This window comes from Megalobrama amblycephala, linkage group LG17 (genome assembly GCF_018812025.1).
Source record: "Megalobrama amblycephala isolate DHTTF-2021 linkage group LG17, ASM1881202v1, whole genome shotgun sequence".
NCBI lineage: Eukaryota > Metazoa > Chordata > Actinopteri > Cypriniformes > Xenocyprididae > Megalobrama > Megalobrama amblycephala.
In genome coordinates, this window is record NC_063060.1 from 13,635,121 (window position 1) to 13,654,081 (window position 18,961).

At 42.6% G+C, this 18,961-nt stretch overlaps 1 protein-coding gene and 1 long non-coding RNA gene across 6 annotated transcripts in view; both read right to left on the reverse strand.

The window, feature by feature from the left end:
- The window catches only part of mier1b (mesoderm induction early response 1b, transcriptional regulator), a 149,663-nt gene that overhangs the window by 61,771 nt on the left and 68,931 nt on the right, over positions 1 to 18,961 (reverse strand). The window lies entirely within an intron of this gene.
- On the reverse strand, positions 3,906 to 5,782 carry LOC125250142. Its single transcript, XR_007180731.1, has 2 exons — positions 5,540 to 5,782; positions 3,906 to 4,421 (listed from the first exon to the last, which is right to left on the reverse strand). It is a non-coding gene; the product is annotated as an uncharacterized LOC125250142 (long non-coding RNA).

Below are 18,961 nucleotides of genomic sequence, written 5' to 3' on the forward strand. Positions count from 1 at the left end.
TGTTGGCGTTGCGGGGACCCGGAGCACTTTGTGGACAGGTGTCCAGTGATGGAGGTCGGGACGTTGTTCCGGGTCCCGGACGATCCGCAGGCTGCCCCCGGTCAAGCTGGCGAGTACCAAATACCTGTGAGTGTCAAGGGGGGTACCTATCAGGCTTTGGTGGACTCAGGATGTAACCAAACCTCGGTGCATCAAAGTCTGATTTCGTCCGGGGCATTGGATGCAGGCCGCTTGGTTAAGGTGAGGTGTGTGCACGGGGATGTGGTGAAATATCCGTTAGTGCCCGTCGTTATTCAATTTAGGGGTCAAAAGCATAGTGTGGAGGTGGCAGTTAACCCGCACCTCCGGCATCCGATAATTTTGGGTACGAATTGGCCTGCATTTAATAAATTATTGGGGTGTTTATGCTCGGATGCCTCTTGGGAAGAAAAATCGCGGGATGGGGAGGTGCGCGTCCAGGCGGGAGAGACTGATCAGGGACCAGTGAGTTCAGCTTCAGGGGAACAGAGCGAAATTGGAAGACTTATTCTTTCGGATCGCGATGACTTTCCCCTGGAGCAGTCTCACGATGAGACGCTAAAAAATGCGTTTGAAAAGGTCAGCACCATCGACGGTCAGCCTCTCCAGCCTGGGCGTCCACTTTCTTATCCGTATTTTGCGATCATAAAAGATAGGTTGTATCGAGTGACCCAAGACACTCAAACAAAAGAAGATACGACCCAATTATTAGTTCCAAGGAGACGCAGGGAAATGCTTTTCCACGCGGCTCATTCTAATCCGATGGTTGGGCATTTAGGACAAACGGCAACACTAAATCGTCTCGTGACCCGATTCTTTTGGCCGGGCATTCACGAGAATGTGCGCAGGTGGTGCGCGTCTTGTCGGGAATGTCAGTTGGTTAACCCACCGGCCACCCCAAAAGCGCCATTGCGCCCCCTCCCATTAATGCGGGTCCCCTTCGAAAGAATTGGTATGGACCTCATCGGGCCATTAGAGCGATCAGCAAGAGGGCATCGCTTTGCATTAGTCATTGTGGATTATGCAACGCAATATCCTGAAGCAGTGCCACTCCGCAACATTTCCGCGAAAAGTGTTGCGGATGCACTGTTTAGTTTAATCTCCCAAGTGGGGATTCCGAAAGAAATCCTCACTGATCAAGGCACGGCATTTATGTCACGCACGTTACGCGAACTTTACGAATTGTTGGGCATTAAATCCGTGCGTACCAGCGTCTTTCACCCACAAACGGACGGGCTGGTCAAACGGTTTAATCGCACACTTAAATCCATGATTCGTAAATTCGTTCAAGAGGACGCCAAAAATTGGGATAAGTGGTTAGAACCTCTGTTATTTGCAGTGCGAGAGGTCCCGCAAGCCTCCACGGGGTTTTCCCCCTTCGAGCTTCTCTTTGGACGCCAGCCCCGTGGGGTATTAGACTTCCTAAGAGAGACTTGGGAGGACGGACCATCTCAGGCCAAAAATGAAATTCAGTATGTGCTGGACTTGAGAGCAAAACTCCACACTTTGGGGCGGCTGTCTATGGAGAATTTGTTACAAGCCCAGCACAGACAGAGCCAGCTGTACGACCGAGGAACTAACTTACGCAAATTTTCACCGGGAGATAAAGTACTTGTATTGCTTCCCACTTCAAGCTCGAAATTACTTGCAAAGTGGCAAGGACCATTTGTGGTGACACGGCAAGTCGGTGAGCTCGATTATGAGGTTGTGCGTTCCGATAGGAGAGGAGCACGTCAGATTTACCACCTCAATCTCCTTAAAAAATGGAATGAGGCGGAATCAGTGATGTTGGCGACGGTGATTAGCGGAGAGGATGATCTCGGGCCAGAGGCGAATGTCAAAAAACAGTCCCTCGCTCTGGCCCCGGGGGGAGATCACCTCTCGCCCTCGCAACTCACTGATTTGTCCAAGTTACAAGCAGAGTTTGCAGACGTGTTTTCTCCCCTACCGGGCCGTACAAACCTCATTCAGCACCACATCGAGACAGAGCCGGGCGTGGTGGTTCGCAGCCGGCCGTATAGATTGCCCGAACACAAGAAAAATGTAGTTCAGGCAGAATTAGAGGCTATGCTTGAAATGGGAATAATAGAAGAGTCCAGCAGTAACTGGGCGAGCCCGATAGTTTTGGTTCCCAAGACGGACGGCTCAGTTCGGTTCTGTGTGGACTACCGCAAGGTGAACGCAGTGTCGAAATTCGACGCGTATCCAATGCCTCGGGTGGACGAGTTGCTTGACCGGCTAGGTACGGCTCGATTTTATTCGACACTGGACTTAACGAAAGGGTATTGGCAGATCCCCTTGTCGCCATTATCCAAAGAAAAGACGGCTTTCACGACGCCGTTTGGATTACACCAATTCGTCACCCTTCTGTTCGGGCCGTTCGGGGCACCGGCTACCTTCCAGCGTCTCATGGATAAAATTTTGCGGCCCCATGGTACATATGCTGCTGCCTATCTGGACGATATTATCATCTTCAGTAATGACTGGCAGCGGCATATGCAGCATTTGAGGGCCGTCCTGAGATCGCTGGGGGGAGCCGGGCTCACGGCCAACCCGAAGAAGTGTGCGATTGGGCGCGTGGAAGTAAGGTATCTGGGCTTCCACTTGGGGCATGGACAGGTGCGTCCCCAAATTGATAAGACGGCAGCGATTGCGACCTGTCCGCGCCCCAAGACCAAAAAGGAGGTTAGACAGTTCCTCGGGCTGGCGGGATATTACAGGAGGTTTGTTCCTAATTATTCGGCCCTCACCAGCTCGTTGACTGATCTAACTAAAAAGGATGCGCCAGATACGGTCCAGTGGACGGAGCTGTGCCAGCAGGCCTTCACCCAGGTGAAGGCTGCTCTATGTGGCGGGCCATTGCTTCACTCTCCTGATTTTTCTCTCCCTTTTCTGTTGCAGACTGACGCGTCGGACAGAGGGCTGGGTGCTGTCCTGTCCCAGGAGATAGAGGGAGAGGAACGGCCGGTGCTGTACATTAGCCGTAAGCTCTCAAAGAGGAAAGCTAAGTACAGCACCGTGGAGAAAGAGTGTTTGGCTATTAGGTGGGCCGTCCTCACCCTCTGCTATTATCTCCTGGGACGGGAATTCACTCTCTGTTCGGACCACGCTCCCCTGCAGTGGCTCCACCGCATGAAGGATACCAATGCGCGGATCACTCGTTGGTATCTGGCATTACAGCCTTTTAAGTTCAAGGTGGTCCACAGGCCGGGTGTTCAGATGGCTGTGGCCGATTTCCTCTCCAGAAATGGGGGGGGGGGGGGGCTGCAGGCCGGACGGCTCCCCAGCCTGAGTCGGGCGGTGGGGGTATGTGGCGAGGGGGGCGTGGTTCAGCGAGGTCTGCGGCGGGAGAGAGCATCGGGAGATCTTTGGTGAGTGAGCGAGTTAAATGGAAATCACGAACACCTGTTTCTCGTTTCAGTAATTGGCGCGGAGACAGGTTAAAACGCCGCGAGAAGCAGGAGTCGGGGAGAGAGAGGGGAACTGCTGACTGAGCCGCTGGTGCACGACAAACTGGAGTGAAGCCCTTTGTGGATTGCACATGCCGTGACCAGGAGTGAAGCCCTTTGTGGATTGTTTGTGCCGTGACTGGAGTGAAGCCCTTTGTGGATTATTTTATTTTGTTGTTGTGCCCTGCACAGTTTTTGGTTGGACATTTTCTGAATTTTGAAATAAAGCTCAGTCAGCAGTTGACCGCCGACCCTGTCCCCTTCCTTCCTAGACTTAAGAACATTATTTGTACTACAACAGGTTTTATTATTGGTACCAATTCTCAGCCATATGTTAACCATATCACCACCACCCTTTAACCAGAAACCTCAAAAATGAGCCATAACCCAGCCTAATCTTACCCAAACCATGTGAACAAATGAGTCACAAGAAAATTCAATTCTCAAAATTAGTTTATTTAACAATATTGCACAAGCCAATAATAATAATAATAATAACCACATTCAGAATTGTGTAACTGTGTGAAGGCTATTTTATTTAGTACAATCAAAGCATATCTTATTACCACCTCATGAATATATGAATGAATCTAGCACTGAAATGTAAAGATATTATAATGTAATTTTACTCTCAACAAATATAGAGCAAATTAAAAAAAAATACTTAAAACAAATTTACACATCAGAATGTTTGTATGTGTGAGGGAGAACGTGATCCTATTTAGGACTGTCCTCAGGAAGTGAAGTACAGCTCTGCAGCCCCTAATTTCCCACAAGTGCTCTCTCCTTATTCCAGCAGACTATTAGTCTTGTCCCTGACAGCAACATAGTGTCGGGCCAGATCTGGCCCACATCTGGTCCGCGTGTAAACCACATGTACCAGATGTGGGCCGGATCTGGGCCACACTATGTTGCTGTCTGGGGTGGTGTCAGACAATTTTTTCCTCACAGCAGCTAAAAGACAAAATAATAATACAAAATTAATAAATACATATACAAACATTCATCCATCTACTGTAAATAAATGTAGGTAACAAATGAAAAATAAGGTTGCTTTGGTGTTTTTTACAGGAAATGATTGCCAATAATATGGCACTATTGAATAACTAACTGGCTTGTCAGAGTTTGACAACAGTATTATGACAAATAAGACCATTTTAGCAAACAAAAACCTTAAAAATGTTGAGATATGGAAACTGTGGTGTAAACAGAGTAACCAATGCACTGTTGAAGTACTGATAATGTAACGCATTCAAAGCATAACATCTTATTTCCACCTCAAAAAAAGTGCATTTAATTTCAAAATGTACTGGTCTGTCTTAAACAGTTACTTATTGCATAGGTTAATGTAAACTAACAATGACCTCCTACAAATACCAAAAACATGTCTTTGTTTATGTGACACAATGATTATTCCAGATTTGATTCTACATGACTGATGCAAAATGCTTATAAAATAACAAATTGCTTTATTATTGTTTTAAGAATGTCTACTAGCTAAAACAAAAATATCAGACATAGACCTATCCTGATTATCAAAGTCAGAGATTAGATTTAGATATAATTAAATCTGATTGTACAACCTTTGAATCACTTTCAGTTAAAAAAAGTCAATTACTGTTGCTGATTTTGCTGTGATTTTTTAACAACAGTGGGCTACATTGTTCCGCACACTGGACAGGAAGCACCGCGCCTCGGACATCCCGCAGGCCGGTCTATCTCACCCCGGTCGCGTCAATCCTCATATCTGGGTTCTCAAGTTCAAGGGGCAGTGAATCAGCTACCTTATAGGCAAAATTCACTTCAATAAAGAACTAAGTGGCATCCGAGTTTCATGTATTTCAAAAAGCGCCAAAAATGGGTTGTTATTCTATTTTTAAAGATAGCTGTTACGAGTGATGGAATTCATTAATCATAATAACCAAAATAATCTGCGAGTTTTAACCGCATTTGGCGGCTTTTTTGTAAAAAAATTTAAGTTCAATTCTTTCCAAAAGGCCAAATATTGATTCAAAACATCTAACATAACATAACATCTAATGTTAGGTCGTACACAACATAACTTCACTTACCTAGAACAGCGGTTGTCCGACAGACGTCTTCACCCTTCAGTGGGAGAAATTTCAACCGACGCATCACGTGAACCTCATCCACCAACCAGAAAAGCTGCTGTTACCGTGGAGATCGCGTCAAAATAAACAATAGTTGACCGCCCAGTTGTAACTATAACTTTACATATATTTTTAAATAAACTGTTATGTAGGGGAAATATATATATATATGTGTGTGTGTGTGTGTGTGTATATATATATATATATATATATATATATTAGGGCTGTAACGATATGCGATATGAAACCGAAATCGCGATACGCAGGTCCACGAACCTGTATCGCGATGTGAGAAGGCAGAATCGCGACACACCCCTTCCAACTCCCAGAGTTATCCTTCCTGTCCAGATCCAATGCTACCACATTTTTAAATTACTATAAGTATTAGGGGTGTAACGATTTATCGTAGATGGTGTGTCTCAATCAGCTCTCTAGTTCAGTAAGTGTTTCGGGCACACATTGAATCTTGCAAGCAGGTTTAAACGTTTCTCATGTCAGTCTCTTGCATGGTCGCGTGAGAAAAGTCGTGGCTTTCTTTCACCGCAGTGCACAGGAACAGCTGTGCTCACAGAAAAGCAAAAGACGCTTGCGATGCTTTGCTTTAAGAAGTTCTGTGGGGCCGTTCACATATTGCGTCTTTTCCGCGTGCAAGTCAGTTATTATTTTCAAATGTAGCCGCGCGGCAAGCGCGCTCATAATGGGATCAACGCGGTCGCGACGCGCATGCAATTCTCAACTTCTCAGAATGCCGCAAGCGCACCGCAGGTCGTGTGACAAGAATCAACCGATCAGCTATGGCCTTTCCGTAACAAAACATCAAAAGCTCAGCCGAACAGCTGATCATAGCTGTACATGGTGGTTTTTATATCTTATCTCCATCAATATATCTCGTAGTAAAACTAATGCAAGGGCTAGAAATCATTTATCCTTAGCAGAAACATCCTGATCCTCTTGGAGAGCTCAGTTCATGGTTGCATAGCAACGACCGACGCCACGGGAGCGCAAGCGCTTTGGAAAGAAGGAGAAGCGGTGCGGCCGCGCCTTCCACGCGTTTTTAGACGCGATATGTGAACGGCCCCTATTCATAATTCTAAGTTCATGTTAAATTTAACATTTTTTTTCAGTGACAGACAGCCCTATTCAGCTGTTAATTTGAATACAGAAGGTTTTTATTAAAATTTTATATTTATTTATTTTATTGAAATGTGATCTTGTATGTACAACAAGGAAAATTATTGAAATTTGTTCATGTTTTTTTAATAAATCTTGTTTGAATTTCAGTTTCATTTTGTTCAAAATATCGTGATACGTATCGTATCGTGAACTCCGTATCGAGATACGTATCGTATCGTGACCTGAGCGTATCGTTACACCCCTAATATATATATATATATATATATATATATATATATATATATATATATATATATATATATATATATATAATAACTATCTTGTTAGGAAAATATATTTTTTTGTTATCATATTTTGTTTGTATCATTTTTAAATCTGGACATTTTTTTTCAAATGACTCATATATATAAGTCAATTAATATTATTAATTATTAAAATCATTACATCTGTTTCAGAGAGAGCAGAGAGAGCAGAGAGGGGGGGGGGGGTAAATCTTGCCTTGAATATAGCAGGCCTAAATACTTACAATTGTCCAGTACACAGAGTATGGCACATAATCGCTACACTGATCTGGGCCACACACCTCACATCCACAATCGGCCCAAATGTTGTCTGCCGTCATGCATGCAGTACACAGAGTATGGCCCATAATCGTTACACTGATCTGGGCCACACACCTCACATCCACAATCGGCCCAAATGTTGTCTGCCGTCATGCATGCAGTGCCATCATTGCCACACATGGCCCACGGTTGGCTGACATGATGCATGCCAGTGCCGGCAACACGCCAGCAGTGCCATTATGAGGCCACATTTGGGCCAAGTCTGTTTGCTATGTGGGTAGTTGTTAAAGCCACATATATGTAAGTTTTACTCCTCCCAAAATGGTAAAAAAAAAATAAACATGTCAGAGTGTGTTGCCATGTTATAGCTCAACACTCAGTCATCTTCATTAAAATTAGTGAGACTAAATTAATGTACCAGTGCTGGTGCCGCTTTCTCTCCAGTCGTGGTCTTTGATCTTGAAATTAGCTGATGATAAATAAAATGCAGCTCATATCTGTTGCTTTATGATGTTAAATTTGCATATAGAGCAGGAATTGAAGATTAGATTTATATTCGGTTTGGCCAAGTGTAAATGGAACTGTATTATCAAATCAGATAACTATCCAATCAGTAAAAATGCATGAAGTGACCAGGTGTAAACAGAAAAAGAGAAACGTGTCTTGGTAGCCAGATATGACAGCGCTACTGCAACATGCATAACATTCGCCAGAGATATGGCCCACCGCAGATGAGTAACTGAGCATCTCTTCAGCAAGCTGATGCACAAACTGCCACAAACTAAACTGTGCATCCTGCGGTGCATCCTGTATGGCATTAAATTCCCACCTAAAGTATTGTGGTCACGGACCAAAAAATAATAAGCATGAATCAAAAATTTAAAAACACATGCAAAAATATATTGCACAAACTGAAATAGAGCTGTAACGATTCCTCGATTAAATTCGAATACTTGATTTTAAAAAATCCTCAATTTCAAATTGCCATGTTGAGTAACTGGTAAAATACCGGAAGTGGCGCTTTCCATGGACGAGAATCCATGAAACGCATTATTAGACCGTTTTCTAAGGCTGCATGATATTAAACCCATTTAAAAATCATAATAAAGCATAATGCTATTGTGACAAAGGCTGTGAATAAATTAAATAAATGTATGCACTGCAGGTTTAATATGCACTGTAATTATTTACATACGTGTAGGTTATCCATGTGCATCTCAGAGCGGCTCCATTCACAGTAAATGCTGCTTCATGTAAACTGTTATTTACATGAGTGGTGCGTTTCAAACTCCATCTCTGCATATGCTGTGTGTTTGGATTGCTTTTAATGTTCATCTGGAAATGCAATGTGCGACATTTAATCAGATTTGTAAGGGAAGTCATCTATAAATCTTAGCAAGCGCAAGAGAATACATTATACAGAATGTTTCTACTGTGCTAACTGCTCGTCGCGACTTCAAAATATAAGTTTAAGCCCACGATTAAGTCCACATGTTCTTGTTCAAGAAATTACAGTGGTTGTAGCATTTCTGTCGTAAAGAAATGGCCAAATATTAAAGATTAATTGGACAGTTGAAATAAATGTTGAAATGTTGGTCTGGCGCGATTACTCGAGGAATTGTTAGAGTATATTGCTGTATATTGCTCGTAACTGTAAACTGCCTGCATATTTTGTCATGTATTGTTTTCCTGTAAACAGATTTATAGATTTTTATAGATTTATAGTCTTCCATGTACAGTATGTCATTGACAAGGGTGTTGGTTTATGAATTTTATCACATTTTAGAAGATTACAAAATTATAAAGTTAAGCAATACATAGGGTAACCACCAGCAAGAGTGTTTTTCCAAATATTAGAGCGATTGCAAATGTTTATGGAGCTGTTGTAAATCAATATAGAAATAAGTTAATTTTGAGTGTGCCATTTAACTTCATATTTCTATAACATGGATGGGCAATGTCAGTCTGTTTCATAAACGATGCTAAGAAAAGCGAGGATTAAACTCCAAAACCTGACTTGAATTAACCTAACAAATAAGTTGGGGCTAAAGCGGTTTCATAAAATGTAATTGAAGTTCACGCAGTCCCACTAATTCGATCCAGGTTTACCTAGTCAAGATAATTTCGCGTGCACGCTTTTTTTAAGCAGCCCTAGAGGTCTATCATGGATCAAATCGATCCACCATAGGAAACGGCATACATTTTGTGCTATTTTATGCATTTGAGACATGTGCTGCATCCCAATTCACATACTATCCGTCCTAAATAGTATTCGAAATAAGAATTAGTATGTCCCAAATCGTAGTATGTTAAAATGAGTATTCCAAAGATGCCCAGATGGTCTACTTTTTCCGGTTAGAATTTGAAGTGCAGATCCGTGCACACTCTAACGGCTAATATTGCCCATAATACATTGCACTGTGGACAAGGACTCGATTAGAACTACAAATACGAATAAAAAGTGTTAAAAAACTACAAACATGACGGATGTGCAAGAGCGACGGTTAAGCAAAAAGGTTAAAATAAAGGGGCTTGAATGATTAATAATCGGTATCTAACCTGACGAAAATATATTTATTAAATGTTTTCCACATTATATTTCATCTGCTACAGCATTGTGAACTTTTATAAAAGTTTGGTCATTAACTTTTAAATGTATCATTATGCAGATGAGGAGAGTTCTCCGCATGAAAGACCCACGACTGACAGATGAACGTGCGACTGCATTTCTCTCCGAAACGGCAGGAAATTAAATTTAATTGAATGTGGACGATTTTAACTGTGACAAGATGATTGACAGGACAGTTTAAACAGTTACAGGTTGAGTAACTAAGCGACAGAACATTCCGTTAAAGACGCAATTATGACGAAGTAGTATGTCCCAAAGCTTGCATACTCTTCTGCTACACACTCAAAAGTATGTACTTTTTCTTTATAAAAACAGTACATACTTTTACGACGTAGTATAAGTAGGCGAATTGGGACGCAGCAATGGTGTTCCCTTTCGAAAAGGGAACTCGCTCTGCATTTGAAAGCTTTGGGGAACGTCACACGTGACCCGATGTCTGAAATCAAAACTATCCAACAACTTTGTGGTCTGTTCTGTCTGATCGCGACTGTGTCTTAAGACAACTTTTATTTTATTTCACACACAGCAGAGAGAAACATCTTTCTAATAAACCGACCAAACTGCCTGTCAAGTGATAGACGAAACTGACAATGATTTTATCTTTTTTAAACAAATGAAAGGCAATGTGGATAAAGATTCACAGCCATGATGTACAGAACACCACACAAAGATATAGAAGAAAATGAATAAAAACATTTTGGATCAATAAACCTTAATATATATATTAAGGTTTATTGATCTATTGGTTGTTATGACAACGGGCGGTGCACATATGCATGCGCCGAACGTGTCTTTCCCATGGTCTTTCCGCGCTCATGGGCAAAGGAGTTTCTCTGAAAGGCTTGCGCGAGACTGAATGGAACGCGGGAAATGAAGTATACCCCGGCCTTAACCGCTCTAAATTGTAATGGACTGGAGCTCACGTTCACATCGGGAGCATGGGAGCACCGCGATGCGACCGCAAAAGGCACTTTCACGATCAAAGTGCACGCCACTGATAAGCATTGTAAATTAAGTATTACAGTATACACATACCAATTAAACGCACAGATCTCCTCTCGTGCGTCCTCCACTGGATGAGGCAATATCACTTTCGTTTCTATTTCAGATATCTCTTTTATAGATGCCATCAATGCTTTTGCCTTTCAAGATGTAATTACCGAAATCAAAACAGTCCATAAACTATAAATCCTCACGAAAACTTCAGTCAAGCCAGCTCGCGCGTCAACCTGAGAGATCGGCCTCCTTACCTTAAAGTGTCAAATTTCTCTGTTTCTGAGTGGACGGTTTGGCTTGATTGATAAACGCTAATGTTCGGGCATGATTTATATACCATCAACCTGTCCTAAAACGTTAGCATGCTTTGATCGATGGTTTGGAGATCGCGTGTTTCTCCATTCGAGAGCGCATTTCCTGTTCACATCCGCGACAAAACAGCTGATTATTTACGAACGGATCGCTTACAGAAACGTGAAAATGGTCTCATTTGAAAGAAAATATCCTAAGCTAAAAGATGATATAGTGTGACTAATTGAAGCAGCCCTTATCAAAAGTGCGGGGGTCGACTTCTGTCTTTTCAAAACTGCGGGGGTCCTGACCCAGAGTGATCAATAAATAAATTAAAATTAAAGAAATTATTAAAATAACGAAAGTATAGCCAGAATTGTCAACTTTGTCTTTTTAACTGCAGAGGCAATAAACACTAAACTGGAGTGGCAGTCTTTTTAGCTAAACATTCACAACATCCAAAAATCATATTACATCCGGCTGAAATTGTTTGAAATCACTTGTAGCTACCCTACCTGATTGAGAGAGAAAAATCCAGTCTTTCACGTGATCTGCCTGTGTCCGTTTGAGTCTTTTCAAATAGCGCGCTAGTCAGCTAACATTAGTCAGCTCGTTGGCCGGCAGAAGCGTGGCACAATGTTTGTTGTTGTTGAGTTCTAGGACATGAGCTGTTGGCACAACTTGCATCATAAATTTTTTTGGATCATCTTTTACCATTTCAAAGTGCATGCAATTGTACACTTTATCCAGGACATTGTTAAAGATTTAATCCCTGCCGCACGATGCTCCTCTGTCGGTCACGAATCATGGAAGTGAAACTTAAATCTGTCACAGGGGTGGTTGGATTTATTTACGCACATTAAAAATATTTATTAAAAGCTTCTTTCTTTTCACAATTTTATTTATAGTATTAACATAATAGGCTGTATGTTAACCTATTGGGAAAGAACCGGTACATCTATGTAAAATCAGATATTGAGCGCCCCCATATCTCGTCTCATAACACCTCTGCGACGATTCGACTGTGAGATTGGTAGTTGAATCAGGCTCCTCCTATCGAAGATTCGAATCGTCGACTGTTCAGGGTCACCCCTACTTGATATACACATTTCTGGGCGTTTTTCTGTCTGGAGAGGAGCGCGCATAGACGGTGCTTGAGGGCGCCATCTGTGTGTTTATTGTTTACTGTGAGCGTCTTCTTATCGGGACGCTCCGTTCTCGTTCGGCACTCTTCTCGAGGGAGGAGGCGTCCGCATCTGTGCTTGGTGATTCCGGCCCCGTTTGTGTGGAGGCTAAACGGTGGCTGCAATCATAGGGCTCGCAGATGAGCTCGTTGGGAAGTTTGAGAGAGTTGTCTCTCTCTCGGCTTCCCCGGAGCTGACGAGCATGAGTTGTTGGATGAAGATGACGTCCTTGTTTTGACGTCATCACGTCCCGCAGTGCGCGCTCATCTGGCTGCTGTGTTTGTGGGACATGCTTTTTGGCGGGCTGCAGCTGCTGTGAGAGCGCGTTAAGAAAGAGGCCACGCGCGGACAGCTGGACGAGCGTTTCCTTTCTGTCCTCGAATGCTGCGGCTCCCATAGACTTTCCATTCATTCCTGATCTCCACGTTTGAGTTCAGAAGGGCATGGAAAAACACCTGGCCATTCAGATTTGTGTCTGAGCCCAGACAGATGGGAGGAGGAAGAAGCAAGAGTGAGATGGGTGATCGATTGTAAACACCGTTGCATTTGTAACCAATTCCCCAGCTATATAAAAGGGTGATTTTATATCTACCCTCTCCTCTTCTTCTTTCACCTCCTATATATATATATATATATATATATATGTGTGTGTGTGTGTGTGTGTGTGTGTATGTGTATATATATTTATATATGCATGTATATATTTTATAGACATATATCATGCTCAGATGCTTCTTATTGTCAGACTGATGGCTGGGCCCATAGTGATTATTTCTGTCGGCCCGCTTGATAGTGAGAGGATCTTTTAGGTTTATAAGAACCCTAGATTCCATTTTCATGTGAAATTAAGGAGTCTCCGGTCTTAAAGCCGCAGGAGGGTCTATATTTTATGTGTTTAAAATAAGACCTTGTTTTTCCTTTGTAGTTTTCTGAGCATGTAGTCAAAAAGGGTTTTTTGGGTTAACTGAAGTTGTTAAGCTGGCTAGGATGATATATTGTGCAGGTCACAAAATGGCTGCCTCTTAGCCATCTGTTTAGAGTAGCTTCTCATCTGCTGTTTCTAGGGTAGTTTGAGTTGGCACTCATCACTTCAGTTAGTATGTATGTTTAGGTTGGCCTATCAGCCACCTGACATTGTTTGCTTGTGAGCTTCGCTTTCTTTCTTTTATATATGAGATGTGGAAGTGAACTTCACTAGGCTTGTGGCCCTGTAAGTAGGCCCGTAGCTTAGCGGCTAGGCTAGAGCTAAGTTAGGTGTGTTATATGTTAACCCTGTGTATACTATCCTCTGTCAGGTGGTATAGTTCCTAGTTCTGGCCTCCTCCCAAGGGAGTTGTTAGGCCGTATGCCCTTTGTCCCCTTGTTTATGTAGGTGCAGTTGGTGAGGTAACAGCTAAGGTTGTAGACTGTTTTTAGACTCCCTGGTGTTTAAATGGTTTTCCTCTGAGCAACTTGATTTTCATTCAAGTTTGAGTTGACAGCGTTAGCTTTTTAGACTCCGTCCTCTAGGGCTCAGTACAGATTTGCGAATCTGTTTGGAGAGAACGTTTATCCTATTAGGATAGCATGTATTTCAAAGCATTGTGTTTTGCTTTGAGTTCTAGCCTTTTGTACCTGTTCTCATAACAGCAGGCCTTTTTTGATTTTAGCCTCTATTTAGAGAGATTGGTGACTATTTTTTATATTCCCTAGTTAGGGTTTATTTGTGTCACTGAGTGCATCACCTGCTGATTGCATACTTAGGGTAGTGTTAGAATGCTTTTGCAGTCTAGTTTCGATGAGCTCCCTTTGGTGATCTTGATAACAGCTATATTGCATATAACTTGGAATGTAGGCTCTTATGTTTTTAGCCTATTTCTAGTTAACAGCTTGTGAAAAGTTTTGCAAGTGCTGTTGTTAGGTGATCATAGTTTGCTCACAGTTTATTTCACGAGCTGAAGCCACGTGTCATTGGAACGGAAGGCCCCTACAGGCCCCCTTTCTAGTTCACATGTTGGCACAGTCTGTGTTTTATTTTGCAATCAGGCTGAACGCCACTTGTTGCTAAGACTGTAGGCCCCACAGGGCCTCCTTTTCTTGCCGACTTGTTGGCAGGATACCTGGGAGTCCAATACCATCATCGGCCACGCCCCACCTCTGTTGAGTAGGCCTTAAGCAGGCCTCTCGCGGAGTATGTGGCGTAATATGCATTTCCCTTTAGTAACTAAATCTTGAATGCATGGCTTGATGGTTGGTATGATTATGGCCGCCACTAGCTGATGCCACGTGTTTACTAGGGTAGGCCCTATGGGCCTCCTGTGCAGCATGTTGGAGTTCAGTTATGTACTCCTCTCACCTGAGAGTAAAAAGGTGCTTTTACCGAGTACATTTCTGAGTGGTTGACCTCTCAAGGATGAGTTTTTGTGGTAAAACCTTACTGAAGTTTGGTTTTAACTCCCTGAGGTCGGAAGGTATCGCCGGCGATACCACCCCGTTTTTTTCTTATCAGTGTGAAAGAGACTCAAAATACTCCATCAAATTTGATGATGCATACTAGTGTTATACATCATTCTAAAGTGTTAAGTGTGTACTTTTATTTGTGTACACTTTTATTTGTGTACAAAAAAACAAAATGTTGTGCTTTTCGCAAAATAAAGAAAACAAACATGATATGTGATCTGGTGTCTGCCTCTCAGTGAAGTCAATTCTGAAATGCGTTTTAAAATGATCTGAAACTCAGCAAATACTTTTCACACAGACATGAGAGACATATCTACATAATGCTTAGAATGTCTACTTTTAAATTAAGTAAGTGTAATCAAAAATAAATATTCACAGTTTATGTAATTCGTTTGAAACCAAGCAGAGGTTCCTTCTTTTCCTTCTTACTTCATTATCTGTAATGCGCCGAGACCACCACACCCCCGCGCCGTTCACATGGTAAATAGTTGAGGTGTAATATATGCATCACACACGCCCCCGGTCAGTGCCACAAAACACGAAGTGTCAACATCAGATTCACTCACTGACCGTTCATCGCGTTTTGAGGATGGCACGCTACTCCGACAAAGAGGCTCTTCAGATGATTCTGGACAGCGAGGAAGAATTCACCTTTTCCTCTGAGGAAGATTGCAACTCAGACGACGAACAGTTGCATTTCCAGCAGCGAACTGACCCCGACGAGGATATCATTTCAGAGTAAGTTGTTTACTATAATTATTTTTCTGATAATATAAAACTCGTATTGCATACTATATTGTGTCTAGTTTTGGCTTGCTTGCGGGAAATTGCCTCACAAATACCTCTCTTTTTGTAATGTATTTCGCCCAGTTTTAGTTATGCTAAAATACGAGGATATCATTTCAGAGTAAGTTGTTTACTATAATTATTTTTCTGATAATATAAAACTCGTATTGCATACTATATTGTGTCTAGTGTTGGCTTGCTTGCGGGAAATTGCCTCACAAATACCTCTCTTTTTGTAATGTATTTCGCCCAGTTTTAGTTATGCTAAAATACGGTCTTATGCCTAATGTAACTTGTTTGTGAATATCTGCTTAGGTGTAATATGATGTGATTTAGTGCAAATATATTTTAGTCTACGGTGAGGTAATGTGATAGTGTCTAAACACTATTTATTTATATCAGTTTGGGTTAGTTATCGTGCTAAAATACAGCCTAATGCCTAAAATACAGATGTTTGTGAATACAGGTGTAAATGTCTGAAATGCACTGAAAACGTGCGGTCTATGGCCCATCAACAGATAGTACTCGCGGCCTACGGCCAATCAATAGATATTTGTCTGTCCTATGGCCCATTGTCAGCACATATATATACATACATTGTGCACCCATAATCGCTAATTGCCCATCAGTTTACTTTGGAGAATGTATGCTAATAGTTTTTTTTGCTTTGTTTAGGAATGTGGCTGCTTCATGATCACCGTCACCAGCACCGCGCGCAGGGGCACGCAGATCTCGGTCAGTTCAGTTACATGTCCCATAAAGAGTTCATGGAGCAACTTGTCACAGAGCTCTGTGGTGTGTCACAGAAAGCAGCACGAAAACGGACCAGCAGTGACCATGTACCAGTTCCTGGAGCTGAGCTGACCTCCGATGGCAGGAATGTTGCAACGGTTGGTCGTCGGAACTGTGTGCATTGCAAAGAAGTGCGTGGCAAAAAACAACTAACACCTTGGAAATGCCAGGCATGTGGTGTTCACTTATGTCTTCAGTTGAACAGGAACTGTTTTCAAGAGTGGTATAAGTAGAATTATATAGGTTATATATTGCTTTGTTTCATGCACTACCAGTCATGCACTACCAGTCAAAAGTTTGTACACATTTTTAATTTTTTGAAAGTCTCTTATGCTTATCGTGCTCAATAAAGCTGAATTTTCAGCATCATTACTTCAGTCTCCAATGTCACATTATTTGTTCAGGCTGCCTCACAGCATTCCACTTTGATGGGCCGTTAGCCACTGGGGGGAGTGTCCTTTGTCTCCCCTGGTGTGAATCACATAAATATTCATGGCCATCACCACTCCCACGCATACAGCAGTGCTGACACAAAAACTGACTTAGAAAATTCAAATCATTATATTGTTGTTTGCGTTAAAGTGTTCAGAATAATCTTTACATAATTGTGTAGTAAAAATTCTAGCCTACAAGCTTGATAACTCAAAAGTCTTATGAACAACTATTCAGAATATGTTTTATGGCCTTATTGCAAGGAGATTTTTCCCCCCAAAACTTACTAACCACACATAATCTTTATTTAAAAAAAAAAATGCAAACATGTATATCTATATTGCTCACATATTATTGTAGCAGAGTTTGTGCTGAGTACAGCAAAATTACATGTTGGGCAATAGTATGATATAAGTAGCTGAAATAAGCACAAATGTCAGGGCGTCAAAACATCTCAAGGGCCCCAGAATCACTCAGACCTCTGGGGGTTAACTACATCAGCCTATTTAGCTCTGGGAGCTAAATAGCTACCTAGTATCTAGGTTGGTTCTATTTTTTGCTCAGAGAACCCTAATGATAAAATAACACTGCCACGAGCTGATGCCACGTGTCTGCTGAGGTCATAGGCCAGTCAAAGGCCTTCCTTAGCGCGTGTTGGCGTACGTTGTACTCCTCTTACTTTAAGAGTAAAAAGGTTTTTTTTTTACCAAGTACACTGCTCGTTGGATTGTGTTAGGTAGATTGTCATGTGGGCACTTTACAGTTTAACTTCTGTTACTAAGTCATATGTAACCTGCGCCCAGCAAGACAGGTGTTCAAGGTGGCCCTCACAGGCCACCATTGAATGTCCTTCTAATGTGGCGAAATGTTTTTCGTATATGATTATGTGCCCACAGTATGGTCTACCTGTTAGGATGAGCTTTGTACTTCCCTGCTAGGGTTGTTTGTGTAATAGTGCTTAGCTCCCTAAGCTGATCATGGGTGGTAGGCCTCCATAAGGCCTCCTCCTGAGGTTCAGCCCTAGGCTGGTTTGTGCTCGCCTGCATCAGGGTTTCTAGAGCACAGCCTCCTCAGTGCAAATAATCAAGCACTGAGTAGATCCTAGGATGAGCGGATTATACTCCCCTCAATACGAGGGTTTATGGCACTCAGCTGAGTTCTGCTCTCCAATATGCTAGTCCTTACGTGGCCACTACCCTAACGCCATATGTTTACAGGTATTACACCTTTTGAACATGCTGGTGTATGTGCACTCCTCTCGTGGTGAGAGTTTCAAGTATTTTACTGAGTACATTTCTGGTTGGCCAGGGCCCCAGGTGATAATTTAACCTCCTTATGGTACGGTTAGTTGTCCTTCCTGGTGCTGGAAACACTGCCACGAGCTGACGCCACGTGTCTGCTGAGGTCATAGGCCCGTCTTTGGGGCCTTCCTTAGTGCGTGATGGCATATGTTGTACTCCTCTTGCTTTAAAGAGTAAAAAGGGTTCCTTTTACCAAGTACACTGCTTGTTGGATTGTGTTAGGTGGACTGTTACGTGGGCATTTCACAGTCTCATTTTGCTGTATACTGAAGTCATGTTTCTTGCTTCCAGCAAGATGGGTGTTCAAGGTGGCTTTCGCAGGCCACCACTGAATGCCCTACTGTCATGACAAAATATTCTAGCTTATGCGAGTCTTTCTCCACATAGTACTACTAGCATGAGTAGGCCCTTTCTGGCCTCCAGGTTATATGCCCACAGTATGGTCTACCTGTTAGGTTGAGCTTTGTACTTGCCTGCTGGGGTTGTTTGTGTAATAGTGCTTAGCTCCCTAAGCTGATCATGGGTTGTAGGCCTCCATGAGGCCTCCTCCTTAGGTTCAGACCTAGGCTGGTTTGTGCTCCCCTGTATCAGGGTTTCAAGCGCACAGCCTTCTCAGTGCAAATAATCAAGCACTGAGTAGATCCTAGGATGAGCGGATTATACTCTCCTCAATACGAGGGTTCATAGCACTCAGCTGAGTTCTTCTCTCCAGGATGCTCGTCTCTACGCGTGGGTTTGAGTTGCTTACTGCCCTTCTTGCAGTCACTCTTACCTACTCTTTTCTAAGAATGCATTTTTTGGAGATTCTGTATTCAGACAGGGTTGGCTAAGACTAA